This window comes from Schistocerca cancellata, chromosome 10, assembly GCF_023864275.1.
Source record: "Schistocerca cancellata isolate TAMUIC-IGC-003103 chromosome 10, iqSchCanc2.1, whole genome shotgun sequence".
In the NCBI taxonomy this organism is placed as follows: domain Eukaryota; kingdom Metazoa; phylum Arthropoda; class Insecta; order Orthoptera; family Acrididae; genus Schistocerca; species Schistocerca cancellata.
In genome coordinates this window covers 163,131,561-163,153,765 of record NC_064635.1, presented here as the reverse complement: position 1 = coordinate 163,153,765, position 22,205 = coordinate 163,131,561, and positions in this window count along the sequence as shown.

The window sequence follows — 22,205 nt, the reverse complement described above, 5'->3', positions numbered from 1 at the left end:
ACGTGTAACATCACTCTGTAAACACTGCAGAGTGCAAAGATAACATCTAGCTTCTGGTAAGTGGAAAGTTTTTAAACATACTAATGTTTGGTAAATACTGAGCTTCAATTCCGCAGGCGCTTAACATGTACTGTACTACGGAACATTTTATAAGTGGACGGATTGCAGGTATTTGTACACTCCTGGAAATTGAAATAAGAACACCGTGAATTCATTGTCCCAGGAAGGGGAAACTTTATTGACACATTCCTGGGGTCAGATACATCACATGATCACACTGACAGAACCACAGGCACATAGACACAGGCAACAGAGCATGCACAATGTCGGCACTAGTACAGTGTATATCCACCTTTCGCAGCAATGCAGGCTGCTATTCTCCCATGGAGACGATCGTAGAGATGCTGGATGTAGTCCTGTGGAACGGCTTGCCATGCCATTTCCACCTGGCGCCTCAGTTGGACCAGCGTTCGTGCTGGACGTGCAGACCGCGTGAGACGACGCTTCATCCAGTCCCAAACATGCTCAATGGGGGACAGATCCGGAGATCTTGCTGGCCAGGGTAGTTGACTTACACCTTCTAGAGCACGTTGGGTGGCACGGGATACATGCGGACGTGCATTGTCCTGTTGGAACAGCAAGTTCCCTTGCCGGTCTAGGAATGGTAGAACGATGGGTTCGATGACGGTTTGGATGTACCGTGCACTATTCAGTGTCCCCTCGACGATCACCAGTGGTGTACGGCCAGTGTAGGAGATCGCTCCCCACACCATGATGCCGGGTGTTGGCCCTGTGTGCCTCGGTCGTATGCAGTCCTGATTGTGGCGCTCACCTGCACGGCGCCAAACAAGCTCCATTCACGCCTGTCGCGACACCACTGGAGGCGGGCTGCACGATGTTGGGGCGTGAGCGGAAGACGGCCTAACGGTGTGCGGGACCGTAGCCCAGCTTCGTGGAGACGGTTGCGAATGGTCCTCGCCGATACCCCAGGAGCAACAGTGTCCCTAATTTGCTGGGAAGTGGCGGTGCGGTCCCCTACGGCACTGCGTAGGATCCTACGGTCTTGGCGTGCATCCGTGCGTCGCTGCGGTCCGGTCCCAGGTCGACGGGCACGTGCACCTTCCGCCGACCACTGGCGACAACATCGATGTACTGTGGAGACCTCACGCCCCACGTGTTGAGCAATTCGGCGGTACGTCCACCCGGCCTCCCGCATGCCCACTATACGCCCTCGCTCAAAGTCCGTCAACTGCACATACGGTTCACGTCCACGCTGTCGCGGCATGCTACCAGTGTTAAAGACTTCGATGGAGCTCCGTATGCCACGGCAAACTGGCTGACACTGACGGCGGCGGTGCACAAATGCTGCGCAGCTAGCGCCATTCGACGGCCAACACCGCGGTTCCTGGTGTGTCCGCTGTGCCGTGCGTGTGATCATTGCTTGTACAGCCCTCTCGCAGTGTCCGGAGCAAGTATGGTGGGTCTGACACACCGGTGTCAATGTGTTCTTTTTTCCATTTCCAGGAGTGTATTTATATTTCATGTCTGTACACAGACTGCTGTTTTATAAAACAATGACAGTCCCAATGCTTGTTTACGGAGATTAGTCGTGGATTATAAATAAACGCCAGAAAGAGTCGCATACAGGGAACAGCGATGAAATTTCTAAAATCAGAGAAGGTGAAAAATTTCATATTTTAGAAGTTAGGGTAGAATGGAATCCAATTTATTTAATATCCCCAATAAAATACAAGATAATAGATGCAACAGGAACCAACATCTAGAAAGAATGGGTAGAGACTTGACTTAGACACAATGTCTGTGTCGTTTGAAAAGTGGCAGTTTATCCTAATGAAAGTGTGAGGTCATCCACGTGGGTACGTAAAGGAATCCGTTAAATTTCGGTAGCACGATACATCACAAAAATCTAACGGCTGTCAATTCAACTAAATACCTAAGAATTAGAATGACGAACAAGTTAAATTTATACGATCACATAGATAATTTTGTGGGTAAGGCAAACCAATGAGTGCATTTCATTGGCAGAAGACTTAGAAGATGCAACAGATCTAGTAAAGAGCCTGTCTACACTACGCTTGTCCGTCCTCTACTGGAGTATTGCTGTGCGGTGTGAAATCCTTAGCAGACACGACTGACGGAGTACATCGAAAAGTCCAAAGAAGGGGAGCTCGTTTTGTAATATAACGAAAAAGGGGAAAGAGTATCGTGAGTATGATAAGCGGGTTGAGGTGGCAGTCATTATAACAAAGGTGTTTATCGTTGCGGCGAGATCTTTGCACGAAATTTGATTCTTCAGCTCTCTCCTCTGAACACGAAAATATTTTATTGAACATAACCTACAAAGCAATAAATGATCATTATAATTAATTAAGAGAAATCAGAGTGCATACGGTAAGATTTTAGTGTTCATTTTTCCAAAGTGCTGTTCGAGAGTAGAACGGTAGGAAAATAGTTCGAAGATGGTTCGATGAACCCTCTGCCATGCACTTAAGTGTGAATTGCAGAGTACTCATGTAAAAGTAGATGTAGATTGCCCCTCAAGATAATGGAGATTTAACTTACAACGGGAGACCACAGCGTTCGGATCACAGATTTACTTCAGACTTTGTACACTTGTAGTAGTCTGTTAGGACAACATAATATGCAAGTAGTAGGGCGTAGTATTTGGGCGATTTAAAGAATATGTCAAAATAATTTTCACTCGTCATTGATGTAAAGGTGCATTGCGGCCCTGAACACAAGATAGCGGCGGTCATGTGGTTAGCTTTCAAGCTCCGTAATCGATGGATCCGATCCCGCTCATTTTTCTTTTTTTAATTAATTTTTTCTTCATGATTTCGTACACATTAAATCTGAAGGATAATATGATGAAAAAACAAGTGTATTTGCATGAACTTTTATTAAATTTCCGATGTTGCCTTTCAATTTACAACATTTTATTGTTAAAACAAATATTATACGACTCCTATTTCTATAGGCAAGTTGAAAACTTTATGAAGCGGCTTCAATCTTGGTCATATTTTATTGACAACGAACGAGAAATGGCTTATTGTAAAGATGCTATGGATGTGCATTCTATCGTCCATCACCAATTTTCGGCTCCGATATTTACGAAACTGTTGCGTTACGCACGGTTTGCATCCAAATTATCGGAAGAAAGAGAAACTTTTCAAAATGTCAGCGAGTTTCGTTTTGCCTCAGAAACTCTGAAAGTTTCTTTTCAACGTGGGAAAACTGCATTCGTTTGATATAGCAGATGTCGATTTAACTTATGTTTTCCGCGCCTGTGTGAAGAATATTATCGAGCAACATGTAATGTCGAAAGCACATCCGACGAGTAATCGTACATTACCCTCATATTCTGGCATACTGTAACCCATTGCGTTGTTGAATGAAGCTACTTAAATCTTTATTTATCGATGTTGGGCTTGGGATTTCCAAGCCTGTCCCTCGTCCTTGAAATCCGTGTCTGAAAATCGAAGAGTCCAGGTGCAAAGCAGTTCTCGATAATAATAATAATAATAATAATAATAATAATAATAATTTACTGTCGTTCAGCCCTTACAGTAGTAGACAAAGCCAAAAGCATACATTTCTACTTTAACTACTGTATCAACGTAATTTAGGTTACATGAAAGTGATGGAACTAGAAACTACATGTTAGAAAGCTGTACTTTCATCTTCAAAAAATCCATCAACTGTCTAACAAGAATTGTTTACTTGTAGCTTACGCAATTTAGCTTTAAATATATTTACAGGCAATTCTTTAAAACCTGCTCTTAGCCTATTAAACATCCTTAGTCCAACGACCAAGTAGGAATCATGTGATTTAGATAATCTGATATGGCACGTCTACAAATGTTCTATTTCTAGTGATACAACTATGTACATCACTTCTCAGTTCAAAATTAGAAACATTGTTTCTTACATACAATAAAAAGATGCATAAGTTTACTACTACTAGACATTCCAGTTTAATGAACGGAGGTTTACAATGTTTTGTTTAATCAGAATCAGTCATTATTCTTATCTCTTTCTTCTGCAAGGGTAAAATGTCATTTACATGACAACTACTACAATAAAATTTCATATGATATGATACTTTGGAAGAAAGCAGAATATACTGATCTTACATAGTTATTTGGAGCATATCTTTTTAAATTTCTAATTAAATACATAATTCTTGAATGTCTAGCACATGTGTGTTTAATGTGTGGTTCTCAGATAAATTTATTGTCAATAAGGACACCTAAAAATTAAACAGTTTCTAATTCATAATAGCTAGGAATCTCTTTAAGGCTAAAGTTGAGTACCTGTGTTTTACTTTCATTTAGTAGGAAACCGTTCACTTTGAACCATAATAAAGAATGAGAAATGGTATTTTCAGTTTTATTTAGAAAACTTGTGTCGTTGGCATACAATATTGTGCGAGAATTCATAAATAAAGGGAGGTCATTAATCATTAGCAAAAACAACAAAGGTCTGAGTACTGAACCTTGAGGCACCTCAGACCTAGCATAAACCAATGCACTTTATCCGATAAGGTATTTCAAAAATCACGACAGGCATACAATTTCAGGAAAACTTTATGCGTTTTGTCATCTACTTGTCGATAGTTACAAATATAATAACTGTTGCGGTACTAAAAATTGACGAACAACCAAATAACGTCGGAAGTTCAATAAAAGTTCATGCAAATACACATGTCTTTTCATCATACCACCTTTCATATGTAATACGTACGACATAATATGCCAAGTGTTGAAAAAAAATACAAATTAAAAGAAAACATGAATGGGATTCCATCCAATGATTACGTAGCTCGGAAGCTAACCCACATAACCGCCACCGTCCCGTGCTCAGGGTCATAAAGCAACAGTACATCACTGCCGCGTGAAAATTTTCTTGCGATTTTCTCGCAGTCGCCTAAGTAGTACGCCTTACTGCTCGCATACTACATTGTCCTAATGGACTATTAAAAGTGGTGATGATTGGTTTGTGGGGCGCTCAACTGCGCGGTTATCAGCGCCCGTACAATTACCCAATCTATGCTCAGTCCAAATTTGCCACTTTCCTGGATGATGATGAAGACAAGACAAACACCCAGTCATCTCGAGGCAGGTGAAAATCCATGACCCCGCCGGGAATCGAACCCGGGACCCCGTGCTCGGGAAGCGAGAACGCTACCGCGAGACCACGAGCGGCGGACGACTATTAAAAGTGTACAAAGTTTGAAGTAAATCCATGATCGGAACGTCCTGAGCTCCCTTTCTTAGTTGGGAAAAGACGTCAAGGAAGAAAGAGAAAGCCGTGGGTACCGTCACAGGTAAAACAAAAAAATAAAAGCTAATGCCTTTATGACTTTCTTTTTAGTTGAACGGATTTTCGTTTATAAAATATGTGTGTTCCACTCTCTCTGTGTGCCATGTGAAGCTATTACCGATTCTTGAAAAACCGTTCTTTCTCTCCAGAACGGTGAAGGTCATTACTGCAGGGAAGATGAGCGTTTTCAGAAAGCGGCCAATCAGCAGACTTCGCGACAACCAATCGGAGCGCTGGCAGGATTATACTGCGAGAGCGAACGAACGCTTCCGGCTCACTGTTGGACGAACGCGCGTCCGAATTCCTTTCGCGATTGCGTTTCTCTGTAGTTTGCTTCACTACTGCGCTACAGGGGTGAGTTCCTTAGCTTTCCTCAACGCCTGCCGCGCGGAAGATTCGGAGGCGCGAGAGTTTTGTTCTTTCGCCTCAGCATCTGACGTCTGCCATTGATAAGTAGCCGCGAACGATTCAGCACTGACTTCCCCGAAGGTTTACCGCAGGAGACGGGTAAGTGATTAAAGAATTTGTGACTTGCGGCACTGAATGAACTCACCATCATTGTTATTGTGCCTGAACTATTTTTAAGTCCTGTCTGATTAAGATATTGTGGGTATGGTGCTTTTCAGGAAGACAAATAATTCTGGACAGCGGCAGTTTTTGCTCTTTGTTTTTCATTCGGAAGTTCTGTTACGAGTCGACTGTAACTACCTGTAAGTGGCGATATCATTCTTAGTGCGCACAGACTTAGATGTGGGTTTAGAAGACACTAAATGGAACCCAGTTGTACTGTCGTCGAAGCTCACAATTATGAAGTTCTGTAAACGTAATTCTGTCTTAGGGTTGAAACAATAACCTTTTGGACATGGTAGCTCTTCTAAATTTTCGGACTTTCTGCCTCGTGCAAGGCATAATTACTTTAACTTCCTTTTATTTTATTTTTTTTTTTTTATCAAAAGATGCTTTAGGACTTTACGAACTAGCTTCAGTGGTCTTCCTTTGTTATTCTGTCACAGGTAACGCTGTTACGTTACTTCGTACTTGACATAGTTTTCGATACTGTCGTCTTGTCAAAACGCTGTTTTAACTATTCCAACATGAATTTTATTTTACGACGAAGACGTATCGGAATGCAGTGTTTGCAGCGTCACAGCCACATTGCATCAAGTTTTAACGCCCTGTATTTTGTGTCCTGACAGAAGGGAAACCTAACTCCACTGACGAACATGCTAGTCATTTAAGGCGATGACTGAACATGAGCACGAAGTGGCGTCAGAGCCCTTCCCCAATATATCTGAACGTAGTTTTCATCCAGATTTTTAGTAGCTGGCTCATTGTTAGTTCCGCGATCGACCGACATTTTTACAGATTTGCACTGTTTCGTCAATTATTATCACATGCGGCAACGGTATGACAAGATCTGCTGCAAATTGTATGTGACATTTTCTGTTCCTGTGGCTACCATTATATAGCTTTAGCTTTCCGTTTTAACAAGAGCACTACTGATTCACCAGTACCACGATTTTGTGAAAGAGCGGCGCTGTTTAACGCCCATCAGTTTAAGTCGATCCGTCAATCCTTCTACGATGAAAACACGCTTTCTGCCGTAATTTCTCGTATGTTGCATAGCACATGAATTATGGCTCCGAGCACTATGGGACTTAACATCTGAGGTCATCAGTCCCCTAGAACTCAGAACTACTTAAACCTGACTAACTTAAGGACATCACACACATCCATGCCCGAGGCAGGATTCGAACCTGAGCAGTCGCGCGGTTCCGGACTGAAGCGCCTAGAACCGCTCGGCCACCGCGGCCGGCTATTGTAGCTGCAGTAATACATAAGATGACGGCAGAAAATTCGTGGCTTGAAATAAAATGCGGTTGCAATGGTTAAAACATAGATAGTAAGCAAAATAAGTGTCTTAATATGTATATAGCCTACGGCGGTAGACAAGAGAACTATCACATGTATATTACATGAGACTGTCGGCACAAAGTAATTAACAGCGTAATAGGAGGCAGAATAATAAGAAAAGATGAAGATACCATATAAAATGCTGAAACATGTATGCTAAAAGAGAAACAAGCGAAATATATCTTGCATGTGGTCAAAAAATCTAATTGATTCATCGTAATCCTTATACTATCATCTTTGAGCTTCTTTGAAGATAAGTTGTTTCTTGTGATTTTGAGTGCAGTTGAAGCTATTTAGGTGTAACAGCTACACTGTATAAGTTGCTAACCGTAATTCACCTTCTTTGTCCTACGGCCAGCCTATTGCCTGTAGGTTTCATTTTCGTTAAAACACTTCAGGAAAAGTAATTTTGGTCGCTGCCTCAACTTTTTACTGTGGCAACCTGTTTTGTGTTTTCCTCAGCTCTTTTTTTTGCAGGGATTAAAAGTGACTAAAATGGTTCTTACTATTTTCACGTTAACATTTCAGTCGTAAACCTATTTGATTTCGTAGGGGGGGGGGGGGGGGGGGGGGCAGGGATGCCTAAAATTTTCTGGTATATTTTCTATGCCTTGCATCGAAAGATTACCCTTGCATTTCCTCAAGCTAAATCTTATAATGTATAAGCTGCTCCCTTCATTTTCCAAACCAAAATGGCTGACACAGAAATCCTGGGAGGAGCCTATTTATAAAGGGAGTAGAAACGGAGGAATCAGTACCTAAACCTCAACCAAATCAAACACGTGCTTTTGGTTCCATACCTAGACCTCAACCAAGTGAAACGCGTGAGTTAGATTGCACAGCCGTAGCAGATAAATCCTAAAATGAGCGCTAAATCTCGATAGCATGTTTTATTATTCTTTCCCATTTGTCTATCATTTTCTAAAGAGAGTGATAACCAAAATTTGCAATTTTAGGCTCACTTCTTCTGTTTGTTAAAAAGCTGTCTTTTTGTACTTCACACGCTGTAGGCACTGGATGCCTACAACTACTTTTTACTAACCCAAATTACAAACATATATCGGTACGTAACGGAAAAATAACTTTCATGAGAGGACACAGCTCTGAACAATATCTACATGTTGATGACATTTACTTTCTGACAAAAGTGCAGCCTTTAGTGACATTGATATTGGTAGGAATGCAAATGTACAAAATCAAAACCGGACAGGTACAGATAAAAATAAGTGTGCTCAAAAAATGAAAGGGGAAGTGACGGCATGCGATTTCCGTATTTATGTAATAACTTGTTCTCGAAACATTGACAAGTTGTTTTTCTGTGAAAGTAATACATTTTTCATGTTGTCAAGTAAGTGGTTAAAGTCACACAGACTCCAGAATATGAAAAAGTATTCAGTAACACCCCGATATTTCCATGGCTTTCTAGTAAATCAAAGTACGAAAAACATTTTTAAATCGTTTTAACATCCCAAAACACGAATTTTACTTGAATACAATTTTTCCATTTGCATTACAGGTCAGACATAGATACTTATAATCTTTAGAAGGAATGCTAGTTCCAGTGTAAATGCAATGCTTCTTATAGGTCACTCAAATATTCCAGTGAATGGTGGTTACCACCTCTCTCCTCCACAGGTGGATTGGGTCACCAGAAACCAGCCAATAGCAGGTCGATGTGGCCAACAGTCAGCTGACATGGAGGGAAAGGTGTTTTAAAGAAACATGCTCTCATCATTCCTTACAGCCATCGCGATGGTGCAAAGTGATTGAGACCACTTCTGGGCGGCTTTCTACTTTGCACTAACTACAAACTTTTGTAATAGGATTTTCCTGTTCTTGGGAGTGCAGTAAAGTGAAAAAATTGGACTTTCTACCATTCCGCGTGACATTTGTCACCGACAGTAGTATTTTTCGTCGATTTGCACATTCAGAGCTCTTCCCCCCCACTCTCCCCTCTCCAGAATTCAGGCTACGAAGTGGCGATGTGGCGGCCAATCAGAGAAGTGGAGGGGATAGAGGCTCCACAGAAATGCCCTACCTTTGTCCCAGACTAGCATTGTGACAGTGACAGTCGGAGAGACTGTACGTCCTGTTCTGGTTGGCTGTTGAACTTGTGCAACTTAGTTTGGTTTCTTACTGCCTGCTCGTGTTATTAGTCTCACAGTTTTGTGATATCCTTGGGCTCTTCTTTCCATCTGTCAAAGTCATGAGTGCTAATTGTTTATCTGGATATGGGACATTCGTGATGAGCGACATGCACTCTTTTTAGCTTGGCTTTGGAGTGACGGCAGGTTTTAGGCCAACGACCAAAGACTGGCGCCGATTCGTTCAGAAATTATGCATCAGAGGGGGGTAAGTGTCTGAAAAAGCAGTACACTGTCTTTACACTTGAAAGTATCTTTGCTATTTTACAGAAAATATATCGAGTAACCCCAGTGCAACATTGGGTGTGGCAGCTGATAACATTGTGTGTGGCAATATTCTGTGAACCAAATAATTTCACTCAGTTCCTTCATAATTTGTGCCATGTTATTTTATTAAAAAGCAATTATTTCAGAAATATGTAACTGCTGTGGTGCTACCATTACTTGTTCAGAGCACACCACAGGAGACAGATAAAGTCTTTAGACTGGCAATACCGTCCATTTCCTTGGTTGTTTTTTTACAAATAAGAAGTAAAGTATTACTATCATTCATTTCCTTGTATTTTGCTTTGCTAATACACTAAAAGTTTAAAGTTTTACTACCTTACATACAGTATTTCAATATTGCAAGTGCTATTTGTGTCAGCAACTCTGGGTGCAACCAGTTAATTTCAGTCAGTGCCCACATAATTTAGTTGTTTTTTTTTTAATATATAAATAGCTTTATCTCAACATTATTTACATATTGTGGTGCTACTATTTTTTGATCAGAGCACACCACAGAACATGGACCAGGTCAAGAATGCAGGTTGCTGACACTAAACTTACGTTACAATTCTTGAGATACTTAACAAATGTAATAATGCTCATAATCAATAAATTTCCAAATCCAACTATAATAATTGTTTTTGATACAGTTTTATGTAGGCTTGACAATTTAGTTTATTGTGGTAGATTTGCATTTTGGAAATCGTGTAATATTCGAATTGATTTTATTCTTATTAAAAGATTTTTGTGATTGTGTCCAGTTTTGTGCAGAATGTCAGTGTATGTGTTAACTTGTAGACATGAATATTGTAATATTCTAGACCTCACAACGTGGGGTATGTGGCAAGTTGATTGTGAATTAGGATGATCCTCCATCATTTCTTCGACATGTTTTAAGTCTAATGAAAAAGTCCACAAAGGTGCTTTCAGGCTCCCTAGTGCACAACTAAGGTTGTCTTTATCACGGATATTCAGACTACAGCGCCATTATATTAGTAGACCACATTTGGACATATTTCAGAGAGGACAATCTGTTGAACTAAAATTTTTTGCTGTATCACTTACATAATTTTACATGTTCTTCTCCTTACTTGCAGATAGAAATAGAGTCGAATTTTGGAACTTTTGTTTCCAAAACAAAAACCATTTATATAAGTTGGTTTAAAAATGTTGCTTATGAAGAAAATTCTAATCAGTTAATTAATGGGTTGTGTAACTGGGAGCTTGAAACAAATATCACACATTATAGGATGTCACTTTTTAATGGCTATGTAGTAGCCCAAACAGCAGAATCTTTCCAAAGTCAATAATCATCTTAATATAGAACCAAAACAACAAACTCAAGATTTTACTGACAGAAGAGGTTTAGCAATAGGAATTCTTTCAGTTGGGCAAAGACACAATAAAATTGTGCAACAAGTATTTATTGCACTGAAAAACACCATTCTTAATTTTTGTCTTGAAATGTTCTAGGGTGGTAATAATCCAGGACACTTCCCCTTCTCCCACCCTGGATTCCACCTCCCCCACCCAGAGCTCTTCCCCCCCACTCTCCCCTCTCCAGACTACGAAATGGCGATGTGGCGGCCAATCAGAGAAGTGGAGGGGATAGAGGCTTCGCTGAAATGCCCTCCCGTTGTCTCAGACAAGCATTGTGACAGTGACAGTCGGAGAGACTGTACGTCCTGTTCTGGTTGGCTGTTGAACTTTGTGCAACTTAGTTTGATTTCTTACTGCCTGCTCCTGTTGTTGGTCTCACAATTTTGTGATATCCTTGGGCTCTTCTTTCCCTCTGACAAGGTCATGAGTGCCGATTGCTTATCTGGATATAGGATTCGCTTGTGGATCATTGGGTAGTTTTACTGGAAGTGAGAGGTAAGTGACTGAACTTACAGTTACTTAGACTGTGACTTTGTTCCATAAGCATGATTATCTCAAGTTCTTATGTGACGACCTTTGAAGTCACATAGAATGTGTGACCTGTCTGAAAGAATATTCGCAATGAGACATATTCATACAAAAGATGCAGCTCAAGAAAGTCGAGGTGACATGGAATTCTAAAAATGCAACTTCTGCCATAAATTACGTTTTTCAGGGGAACGTATTTGGATGATAGATCAATCATTTGTCAGCTTGTGTCCATAGTACCTCCACTTCATATGCAGAAAAAAGCGAACCCGAGTTACCAAAAATATTTCTCATATTGCAGGGTTAAGAAATGCTCACATAAATTTGGTAGTACTTTATATAAGAGATGGCAACTGTGTTGCCCATTTACTGTGACCCGGAGACTACAAAGTCCTACAGTTGCTGGTTCATTATTTTACAAGGACAATTTTATTGGCCAGTCTGTAGCTGATGAAGGATTTATTTTGAAAACGGACATTCCATAACTACACTTATTGGCCGGTCTGTAGCAGATGAAGGATTGACGTTAAAAGTTATGTACCAAATTTAAAAAATACAAAACACACTATGAAGTTGATAGTTCATATCTAATGAATGTAACGTCCCAAAATAAGAATATTACTTGAATAAAATTTTTCCATTCGCACTACGCCTAGTGATAGATACACAATGTTAGTTTGAGTGTAAATGCAATGTTTGCTGCTGGTTCCTCGAGAATTCCAGTGAATGGTGACTGCCACCTCTCCCCTCCTCAGGTGGATCTGCGTCACCAGAAACTAGCCAATTTCTGGTCGACATAACGAACAGTCAGCTGACATGTAGGGGGGAGGTGATTCACAGAAACCCATCGTTCCTTGCAGTGATTCTGATGGTGCAACTACGTGAGACCACTTCTAGCCGACTGTTCTACTTTGTACTAACGAAATATTTTTGTAATTGCTTTCTTCTGTTCTTGGGTGTACAGCAACGTGAAAAGATTGGACTTAATACCATTTTGTATGGCACTGGATAGTGAGAGTGGTGTTTTTTGTCGATTTTGTTTTAGGACAATCCTGGTAAGCGGACAATGGAATGAGGGCAGGTTTTCGGCCAACGATCAAAGATTGGTGCTGATCTGCTGATGAATTGTTCATCAGAGCAAGGTAAGTGTCTGAATCATCAGTACAGTGCTTTTAGGCTTGAAAACATCATTGTAGTTTTACAATAGAAATGAGTGTGGCAGCTGTTCTGCGAGTCAAGTAATTTCACTCACTGTCTTCATAGTTTGTGCTGTACTTCTTTTATTAAAATGATATTATGTCAGAAATAGATAACTGCTGTGGTGCTACCATTTCTTGATCAGAGCACACCACAAATGACAGGTAACATTTTAAGACTTGCAATACCATCCACTTTCTTGGGTGTTTTTTGCAGAGACAATATAGAAAGTTTTACTGTTTTGGGTCAAGGATTTCAATACTTTAAGTACTATTTGTGTCATCAACTTTGTGTGTGTCAAATAAATTCAGGCAGTACCCTCTTAATTTGAAATATTTTTTAGAAGTATATGGTATTTCTCTCAACATTATTTAAATACCGTGATGCTATTATTTTTTGATCAGAGCACACTACAGGTAATGGACCAAGTCAAAAATGCAGGTTGCCGAGAGTAAAATTCAGTTACAGTCCAAATAAAGGTAGTAATTATACAGTTTTGTAGATTCATTTGTAGTACATAGTGCAGGTTAAATGTCAAAATACAGGATTAACTCTTTAACTCTCCAGAAGCTTCATAGCAGATAGCAGGCACAAGTCACTCTTCAAACCCAACCAACATTCACTTTACAGTGTTTCATTTTTCGGTTCATATCATTTTGCACAAATCTGCTTTTAAATACAGTTCATGTTAATAGCTCTCTACATATTATGTGAGATTTAGCAAGCCTTTTATACAACATACTCCTTGAAATAATAATGCCCATAATTAATAAATTTCCAAATCCAGCCTTAATACTTGTTTCTGGTGGAGTTTTATAAAAGGGTGGCAGATTAGTTCTTGAGGTAGATTTGCATTTTGAAAATCATGATATGTTCAACATACTTTTCGTTGTTGTTCTTACTAAAAAATTATTGTGACTATGTTCATTTTTATGTATGCCCTTCCTGCCAGATGTTCGTGTCCTCCCTTGGGCATGGGTGTGTGTCTTGTTCTTAGTGTAAGTTAGTTTAAGTAGTGTGTAAGTCTAGGGACTGATGACCTCAGCAGTTTGGTCCCTTGGGAACTCACACACATTTGAATATTTTGTGTGTGACTGTCACTATATGTGCCAACGTGCAAGTCTGAATATTGTTATATTCCAGTCCATCACAACATGAGATATGTAACATATTTCATGTGAGCTGGAGTGATCTACGGTGGTTTCTTCACCTTCCTTCAAGTGTAATGGAGAAGTCCACAAAGGGGCATTCAGATTCCATAGTGCACAACTAACATCGTCTTTATCAAGGAGATTCAGACTAGAGTGTCATTTCATTAGTAGAGATAAATGTAGCTGCGGAACTTCTGTTTCCAAAACAAAAAAGCATTTACATAAGTTGGATTAAAAATGTTGTTTATGTAAAAAATTCCAATCAATTAATTATTGGGTTTTGTAAAAGGTGCTTGAAACAAATATCAGATTTTATAGGAGGTCTTTTTTAATTTGGTTTGTTGTAGTCCAAACAGAAGAAATCTTTATGTAGTCAATAATCATGTTCATAACGAACCAAAAATATCAAACTTAAGATTTTACAAACACGAGTTCTGTCTGTTGGGCAAAGCCAAGATAAAATTCTACAAGGAATATTTTTGAACTGAAATAATAGCATTCTTAACTTTCCTCTTGAAATATTCTAGGGTGGTAATAATCTAACTCACTTACCCTCCCCTCTTCTCCCACCATAGATTCCACCTCCCCCTTCCCCACTCAACGCTCTTCCCCCCACACTCCCCTCTCCAGACTTCAGACTACGAAATGGCGATGTGGCGGCCAATCAGAGAAGTGGAGGGGATAGAGGCTCCCCAGAAACGCCCTGCCCATTGTCCCAAACAGACATTGTGACAGTGACAGTTAGAGAGAGCATGTGTTCTATTCTGGTTTCCAGTTAAACTTTGTGCAACTGAGTTTGGTTTCCTATTGAAAACTTCTGTTGTTGGACTCACAATTTTGTGATGCCCCTGGACTGTTATTTCCGTCTGACAATGTCATGATTACGAATTGCTTGTCTGGATATAGGATTCGCTTCTGGGTTGTTGGATAGTTTTACTGGAAGTGAGAGGTAAGTGACTGAGTATACAGTTCATTTCACTGTAGTTTGTTTCCATAAGCATGATTATCTTACTGAATATTTTAAGTGATGACCTTTGAAGTTACATAGGGTGAGGTCACTTTAAGTGAATTTACATTTATTTATGCAGTGGCCTCTTAACTCTCCCACAGAACATTTATATTCCGACATTGAAGCCTGACTGCATTTTCAATTTGATTGTTTTCACATGTTCTCTTTCATGTAGTTCAAACATACTCGAACTTTTTGGTAGTTCTACCCCTGTCCGAAACAATATTCGAAATCAGACATATTTTTACAAAGGTGGCAGTTCAGGAAAGTCGAGGTGAGATGGAATTCTAAAAATGCAACATTTGCCATAAATGACATTTTTCTGGAGAACATTCAAGGATGATAGATCAATCATTTGTTAGCTTCTCTCCATTGTACTTCTACTTCATTAACATTAAAAAGTGAACTTAAACTGCCAACAATATTTCTCAGACTGCAGAGTTACAAAATACATAAATTTGACAATACTTGATAGGGCATGGCAACTGTGTTAGCCAATAATTGTCACCCAGAGACTGCAAATTTCTATGGTTTCTGGTTCATAAACTTCCACATGACTTTGCAAGGATAATTTTATTGGCAGGTCTGGAACTGATGAAGGATTTGTTTTTGAAACTGATGTTCCATAATTACACTTTTTTTCTATTTCGTTTATTTATCTTTCACACACAGACCAGTGGTAATGCTATGTTTCAGATTGACAGATTGGATAATTGTAGGAATAATTACTTGAAATTTTGGCTGTAACCCAGAAACTAGTCATAGGATAAATAAACAAAATAAAATGAGAGTGTACATGTCTCAAATGTTTATTTCCAAAACAATGTGTTCATTGGCGTTTTAAATCATAGATGCTCAATGTCGATATATACAGTTAGCAGTTACATCTGTATCTAGGAGTGCAGTTGTTTCATGTGTTTGGCAGTTTAGTAGATATCAATCTTCTTCTCAAATCTTTTACCAAGAATGCCCTGTAATTAGGTGGACTTGTTCTTCTATTGCTGTTTAATTTCACGTAGTTGTTAGAGACAGCTACACTTTTTATTCCCTTAGTGTTCAGCCGTCTTCACTATTATGCAAGGTAAAATCTTGATGATAGTAGAACTCCAGTTACTGTCATCCCAGAAACTTTGTATTTAGATCATGCTATATTTCCATAGAAAACGAAAAGTATAGTCATTTGTTAACCAATGCAAATATTTGGTCTCAGTACTGGATTGTTTGAAAATGCTTTAGAACATTCAGAAGCATTCGTTAACATCTAAGAATAAGAACATTTTTGCCTATGAACTACATTTGTCATCTTATTATTTGATGAGTAGATGTACAATAAATTCTTTAGGTTTCCCATTCTAGAGTAAGCTATGTGTAACTGCCTGTGAGAAAAGATTGATTCTTTTAAATGAATACTACAATATATTAATGTTTGTCTTTGTGCCTCATTTATTGTAATACTAAATGTTAATCAGTCTTTTCAATGAAAATGTCAGTTCATTAGGTATGAATGGACTTCTTACAATAAATTTTTGTTTTCTTTATCTTTTCCTGACTTTATTTTTACTTCAGTTCCTTTTTTGAGAACTGTTCACAGTCATTCTTATTCTGCTACACCGTCATTATTATTATTCCAGTAGGTAATCTTGGTGAATCTAAATTTCTCAACTAAATAATTTGTGTGATTTGAGACTTTCTCGGCGTATTCCATTCGTGAAATCTTCTCGGGTGATCAGCCGAGTAAAGGCGTCGTCTTCTCGCAACGTTTCGAAGGGTTTCGTACCCATCATCTTCAAGCGCTTGAAGATGATGGGTACGAAACCCTTCGAAACGTTGCGAGAAGACGACGCCTTTACTCGGCTGATCACCCGAGAAGATTTCATAAATAATTTGTGATTCTATTTTTAATCCTGATGCTTGCATCGAATTCAAGCTTTTGGTGAGAAAATAGATGATTTATGTATTTTTTCCTCACCAGGAACCTTGTCTTGAATTTTTAAATTGATGTCATCAGCTACTTTGTTTTTCACTGCTACAAGGCTCATTCAGATAACCAGCTTGTGTAATTTTGAACGACATTTGGAAGAACTTTAACAGTTAATTCAAGGGGACTGTTGAGAATGATATATAAATCACATCTTAGTTCAATTTGGCCACTTACAAAATCAGCTGCGTGAATGTCTTCACCAATTTGTAAATTTTTTGCCAAAATGTCTTGATTCTACATCATTGAAATGTCGAATTCCCACATTTGTTCTTGATTGTACTTCCTTCACTCAAGGCCAGAGAAATGGCTGTTTCAAAAATGCACTGAATTCATTGCTGGAGTTGATTCTGGAATAACAGGAAGAATTTGCCAAAAATCTCCAGAAAGTATAAGCAATGCATTCCCATTAAATCTAAGTTACTCCAAAGGTCTAGAACATTCTCTGTTCTTGTGAAAGGTTCTGTAACAGCAGTCTCCAGGATTCCAGCAGGAACATTCTGGCCAGTCTTGGCCACTTCAGCACTCGATCCTTAGCTGCTTCACTGACTTCCTATAAGAAGTCCATAGTTGTGGTGCCATCTATTTACATAATATCTTCGAACTCAGCCTCTGCATTTCCAAACCAAAACCTTCTTCATGGATGGAGGTTGGAGAGCTACCACATAACTCCCATGGGGCTGCAGAAATGGGTGGCAGAGTTATAGTAGTACATATAGATAAACCGTATTTACACTTAGACTGGTTGACCTTCTGGACATCCATATCTATGTAACTAACTTTGTAGTTCCAAAACAAAACCTTCTTCACGAATGAGGGATGGAGAGTTACCACACCATCTAACCCCCATGGGGCTGTGAAATTCTCTTGCAAAGTTTTGGTGGCACATACAGACACACCACACTTAGTTTTAATACAAATATTGGTATTTTATTATCATAATTTATAATGATTGCATCTTTTGTGATTGTATGACAATATTATTGTGACTCCATGGAACAAATTTTATTATAAACAAGTTCCAGTCAGATAATCCAATATCATTAGCTGAATTTTCATTCAAACCATTTTCATCTTTGAGCTATAAGAACATCTGCAACTATTATTAACTCTGCACGTGATGTTTCTGGCTTGAAATCTGGTGTTTTTCCCATTCATTATGAATGAGTGTGTGTTATGACACCAGATATTTGCTTGTGCAATCCAGTCAAACAAAGAAATCATTATCACCATATGAGGATGGACTGCCAAGATTGGTGAAAAGAAATGTAACAAATTTATTTCTCAATTGAACCGCAATGAATTTGGTCTAGGAATGTTCAAATTTTTGTTTTCCACCATAAAATAAATTTGATTCCAACCCTGTGCAGAGCTCAGTTACAGCCCAAATAACCTTTTCATGTCTTTCCCCCAACTCATTTCCTGTAGTTAGTAAACAAAAAAACTGTAGTTGCACCTGACCACTCCTCGGAAACAATCTCGCTCTCTTTTTCAATCACAGCAGGAAATTTGTGGGTAACATTTTGTCCTGCTGCAAGATCGTTTTATTTACATAATAATTTTGGATGTTTCCATTTCAACATCTTAGTCCAGTAAGTGTCTTGATTTGAGGCAGTTTGCTGTGTTCCAAAGTACAGTCACAATTACTCTCACTGTTTTTGTTTATGCATGGATACAGGGCTACGCTGAATTTAAAAAGATGAGGTAATTTTTCATGTGAACTTATTTTTGTTTGAGAAGAAAATTTTTCTGCTTGACGATTAGCTGACTGCACTGTTATTCTGACGAATAAGTGAACAAGCGCGTTGTTTTAAAAGATCATTCATAAATACTGAATACAGTATTTTAAAAACAAAGGACTGGATCCTAAAACACATGTTAATGATTTTCTACCTGAAAATGACAGTGAAGTCGAAACTCTGCAATCTGGTGTATAAAAGATTCAGTTTGAATACAAGCAGCCATACAGAAAAAATAGTTCCATTTGATGTTACTTTCCTTGTAGACGAAACGGTTCTCCAATTTTTCGTTGCACTTTGACCTTCGACACCCGACTGTTTTCATCTCATTTCGTCTTTCCCTAATTTAATTTCATTTCATATTTTCCAAACACTTTTTTACTTGTTTCCGAGAGCATCTTTACTGTGCCGTTAATAAACTTTTTAACACAAATCTGTTTTTAAATTTTTTGTGTTTTTCTTTCTAGGGCGTTTGCATCACGACCCATGGTCCAGTCAGGGTTTTAGCAGCCAAATACAGGGTGAACTGGTAGTGGGGCAGGGGGAATTCTAGTTGGGGAAAAATTGAGGAACAACAAGGGGGGGATGGATGGGCGAATGATGTCATGTCAGTGATCGAGTCAAATTTACAAAGAACTTGACTGTTGCAACTGTTCCTTGATAATCTCCATACTGGCACTGGGACAGGGTCGATGTCCAAGCTGGTCTCACATGTGTCCTAAGGAGGAGAGATGTGGGAACCTTGCCGCCCAGAGGAGTACCTCAGTATCATGGAGACACTTCATACAGACACGTGCCAGGTGTGGACAAGCATTGTCCTGTTGAAAAATGGCGCCATGATACTGTCGCATGAGAGGCAACACTTGAGGATGTCGGATGTCACTAACAGCTGTGTCCTTAAGTTATACCTGATGACCCCTCCCTCCCCCCTTTCCCCGACCATGACACCTGGAGGACGACTGATGTGCTTTTCCACAAGAATGGGACCTCTCCCCGGTTCACGGCTACATTTGCCGATAATGTCCATCCGGAGTTAGAGATAAATCCAACTCGTTGCTCAACACAATGAGATGCCATTCGTCAGTAGTCTGTACTTCACACTCATGGCATAACTCCAAAGGCAACCATTTGTGTTGTGGTGTGGTAATTCCCTCGTCATCTGCTGCCAGTTTCCAGTCAGTGGTGCAGGATGACACAGAATATTAAAACAATCCATTACTTTTCCTTGGATAGCAGGCAGAGTTGTGCAGGGCGTAATCTCCCCCCTCCTTCCTTCTTCCCTCTATTATCCACATTAAACAAGATCCAGTCTAAGTAATTAATAAGCAAAGCCTTTTACGAAGGCTTGAGAGGAGTGAAGATTACAATAAACTTTCAAGTTTACTTAGCTTCTCATGTTGAGATGGATACAATTCTTCTTGTCCGGAGCTCTGATTCTTGCAGCTGAATATTTAACAGCAGGGCCTCAGGGTTCGTTTGAAATAAATAAATTTGAAGATTGTTGTAGCTGATTTTTTTATGTAATTACACACATCAAAAAACGTTTTGCATCAACTCGTTTCGGAGAGTTCCGGAACCTGTGCAGTATATTGTCACAGAATCAACATCATTTCCGCCCTTTTTATTTCTCATAAAAACCATACATTGCATGTTGTACCACCATGCAGCGAGTCCCTCAGAGATGGTGGTCCAGATTGCTGTACACACCGGTATCTCTAATGCCCAGTAGCACATCCTCTTGCATTGATGCATCCTGTATTCCTTGTGGCATACTATCCAAAAGTTCATGAAGGCATTGTTGGTCCAGATTGTCCCACTCCTCAATGGCGATTCAGCGTAGATCCCTAAGAGTGGTTGGTGGGTCATGTCGTCCATAAACAGCCCCTTTCAAGCTATTCAGGCATGTTCGATAGGGTTCATGTCGGGAGAACATGCTGGCCACTCTAGTCGAGCGAATCCTGAAGAAAGTCATTCACAAGATGTGCACGATGGGGGCGGGAATTGTCGTCCATGAAGATGAATCCTCCCCAGTATGCTGCCGATATGGTTGCACTATCTTTCGGAGGATGGCATTCAGATGTATCATACAGCTGTTGCGGCGCGTTCCGTGACCACCAGCGGCGTGCATGGGCCCCACATAATGCCAACCCAAAACAGCGAGGAACATCCACCTTGCTGCACTCGCTGGACAGTGTGTCTAAGGCGTTCAGCCTGACCGGGTTGCCTCCAAACACGTCTCCAACGATTGTCTGATTGAAGGCGTATGCGACACTCGTTTATGTTGATTTACCTGTTTATAACAGATGCTTTCTGACTCCACCATCTTACTAGTGTTAATGTGACGGTCTCTTAAAGCGATACTGTGAATTTTATCGCCTGTTTATTCACGCCAGACCTCAATGACAATTCTGGTTTGTCTGTAATCAGCAGGACTCACGAACTAGTAATAAGTGCGTTTAAGTACCGCAAAACTCACCGTAGCTTAGTCTGCGTCTGCCTTGCAGTGCACTCTGATAACTAAAAGTGTTTTCTTACTGCGCGATACCTGCATTTATCCACTGGCACTAAACTTGTCCCACCGACCACCCGAAACACGTGCCAAGGACGAATCGCGCACCCCCTTCGTTTGCCTGCGTCTACACGTATGCTCTACAAGACAATACAATAGGGTACATAATACGCCAGTATTCATACATTTAGTACTTCTATTCGTCCGTTGGTCATGCACTATGTGATCAAAAGTATCCGGACACCTGGCTGAAAATGAAAGCTCGTAGCGCCCTCCCCGGTAATGCTGGAATTCAATATGGTGTTGGCCCACCCTTAGTCTCGATGACAGCTCCCACTATCGCATGTATACGTTCAATCAGGTGCTGGAAGGTTTCTTGGGGAGTGCTGCACTGAGGAGAGGTATCGATGTCGGTCGGTGAGGACATGCACGAAGTCGGCGTTCCAAAACAAATTCCAAAGGTGTTCTAAAGGATTCAGGTCAGGAGTCTGAGCAGGCCAGTCAATTACAGGGATGTTATTGTCGTGTAACCACTCCGCCACAGGCCGTGCATTATGAACAGATGCTCGATCGCGTTGAAAGATGCAATCGCCATCCCTGAATTGCTCCTCAACAGTGGGAAGCAAGAAGGTGCTTAAAACATCAATGTAGGCCTGTGCTGTGATAGTGCCACGCAAAACAACAAGGGGTGCAAGCACCCTCCATGAAAAACGACCACACAATAACACCACCGCCTCCGAATTTTACTGTTGGCACTAACACACGCTGGTAGGGGACGTTCACCAGGCATTCGCCAAGATCACACCCTGCCATCGGATCGCCACTTTGTGTACCGTGATTCGTTACTCCACACAACGTTTTTCCACTGGTCAATCGTCCATTGTTTACGCTCCTTACGCTAAGCGAGGCATTTACTGACGTGATGTGTGGCTTACGAGCAACTGCTCGATCAAGTTTTCTCACCTCCCGCCTAACTGTCATAGTACTTGCAGTGGATCCTGATGCAGTTTGGAATTCCTGTGTGATGGTCTGGATAGACATCTGCC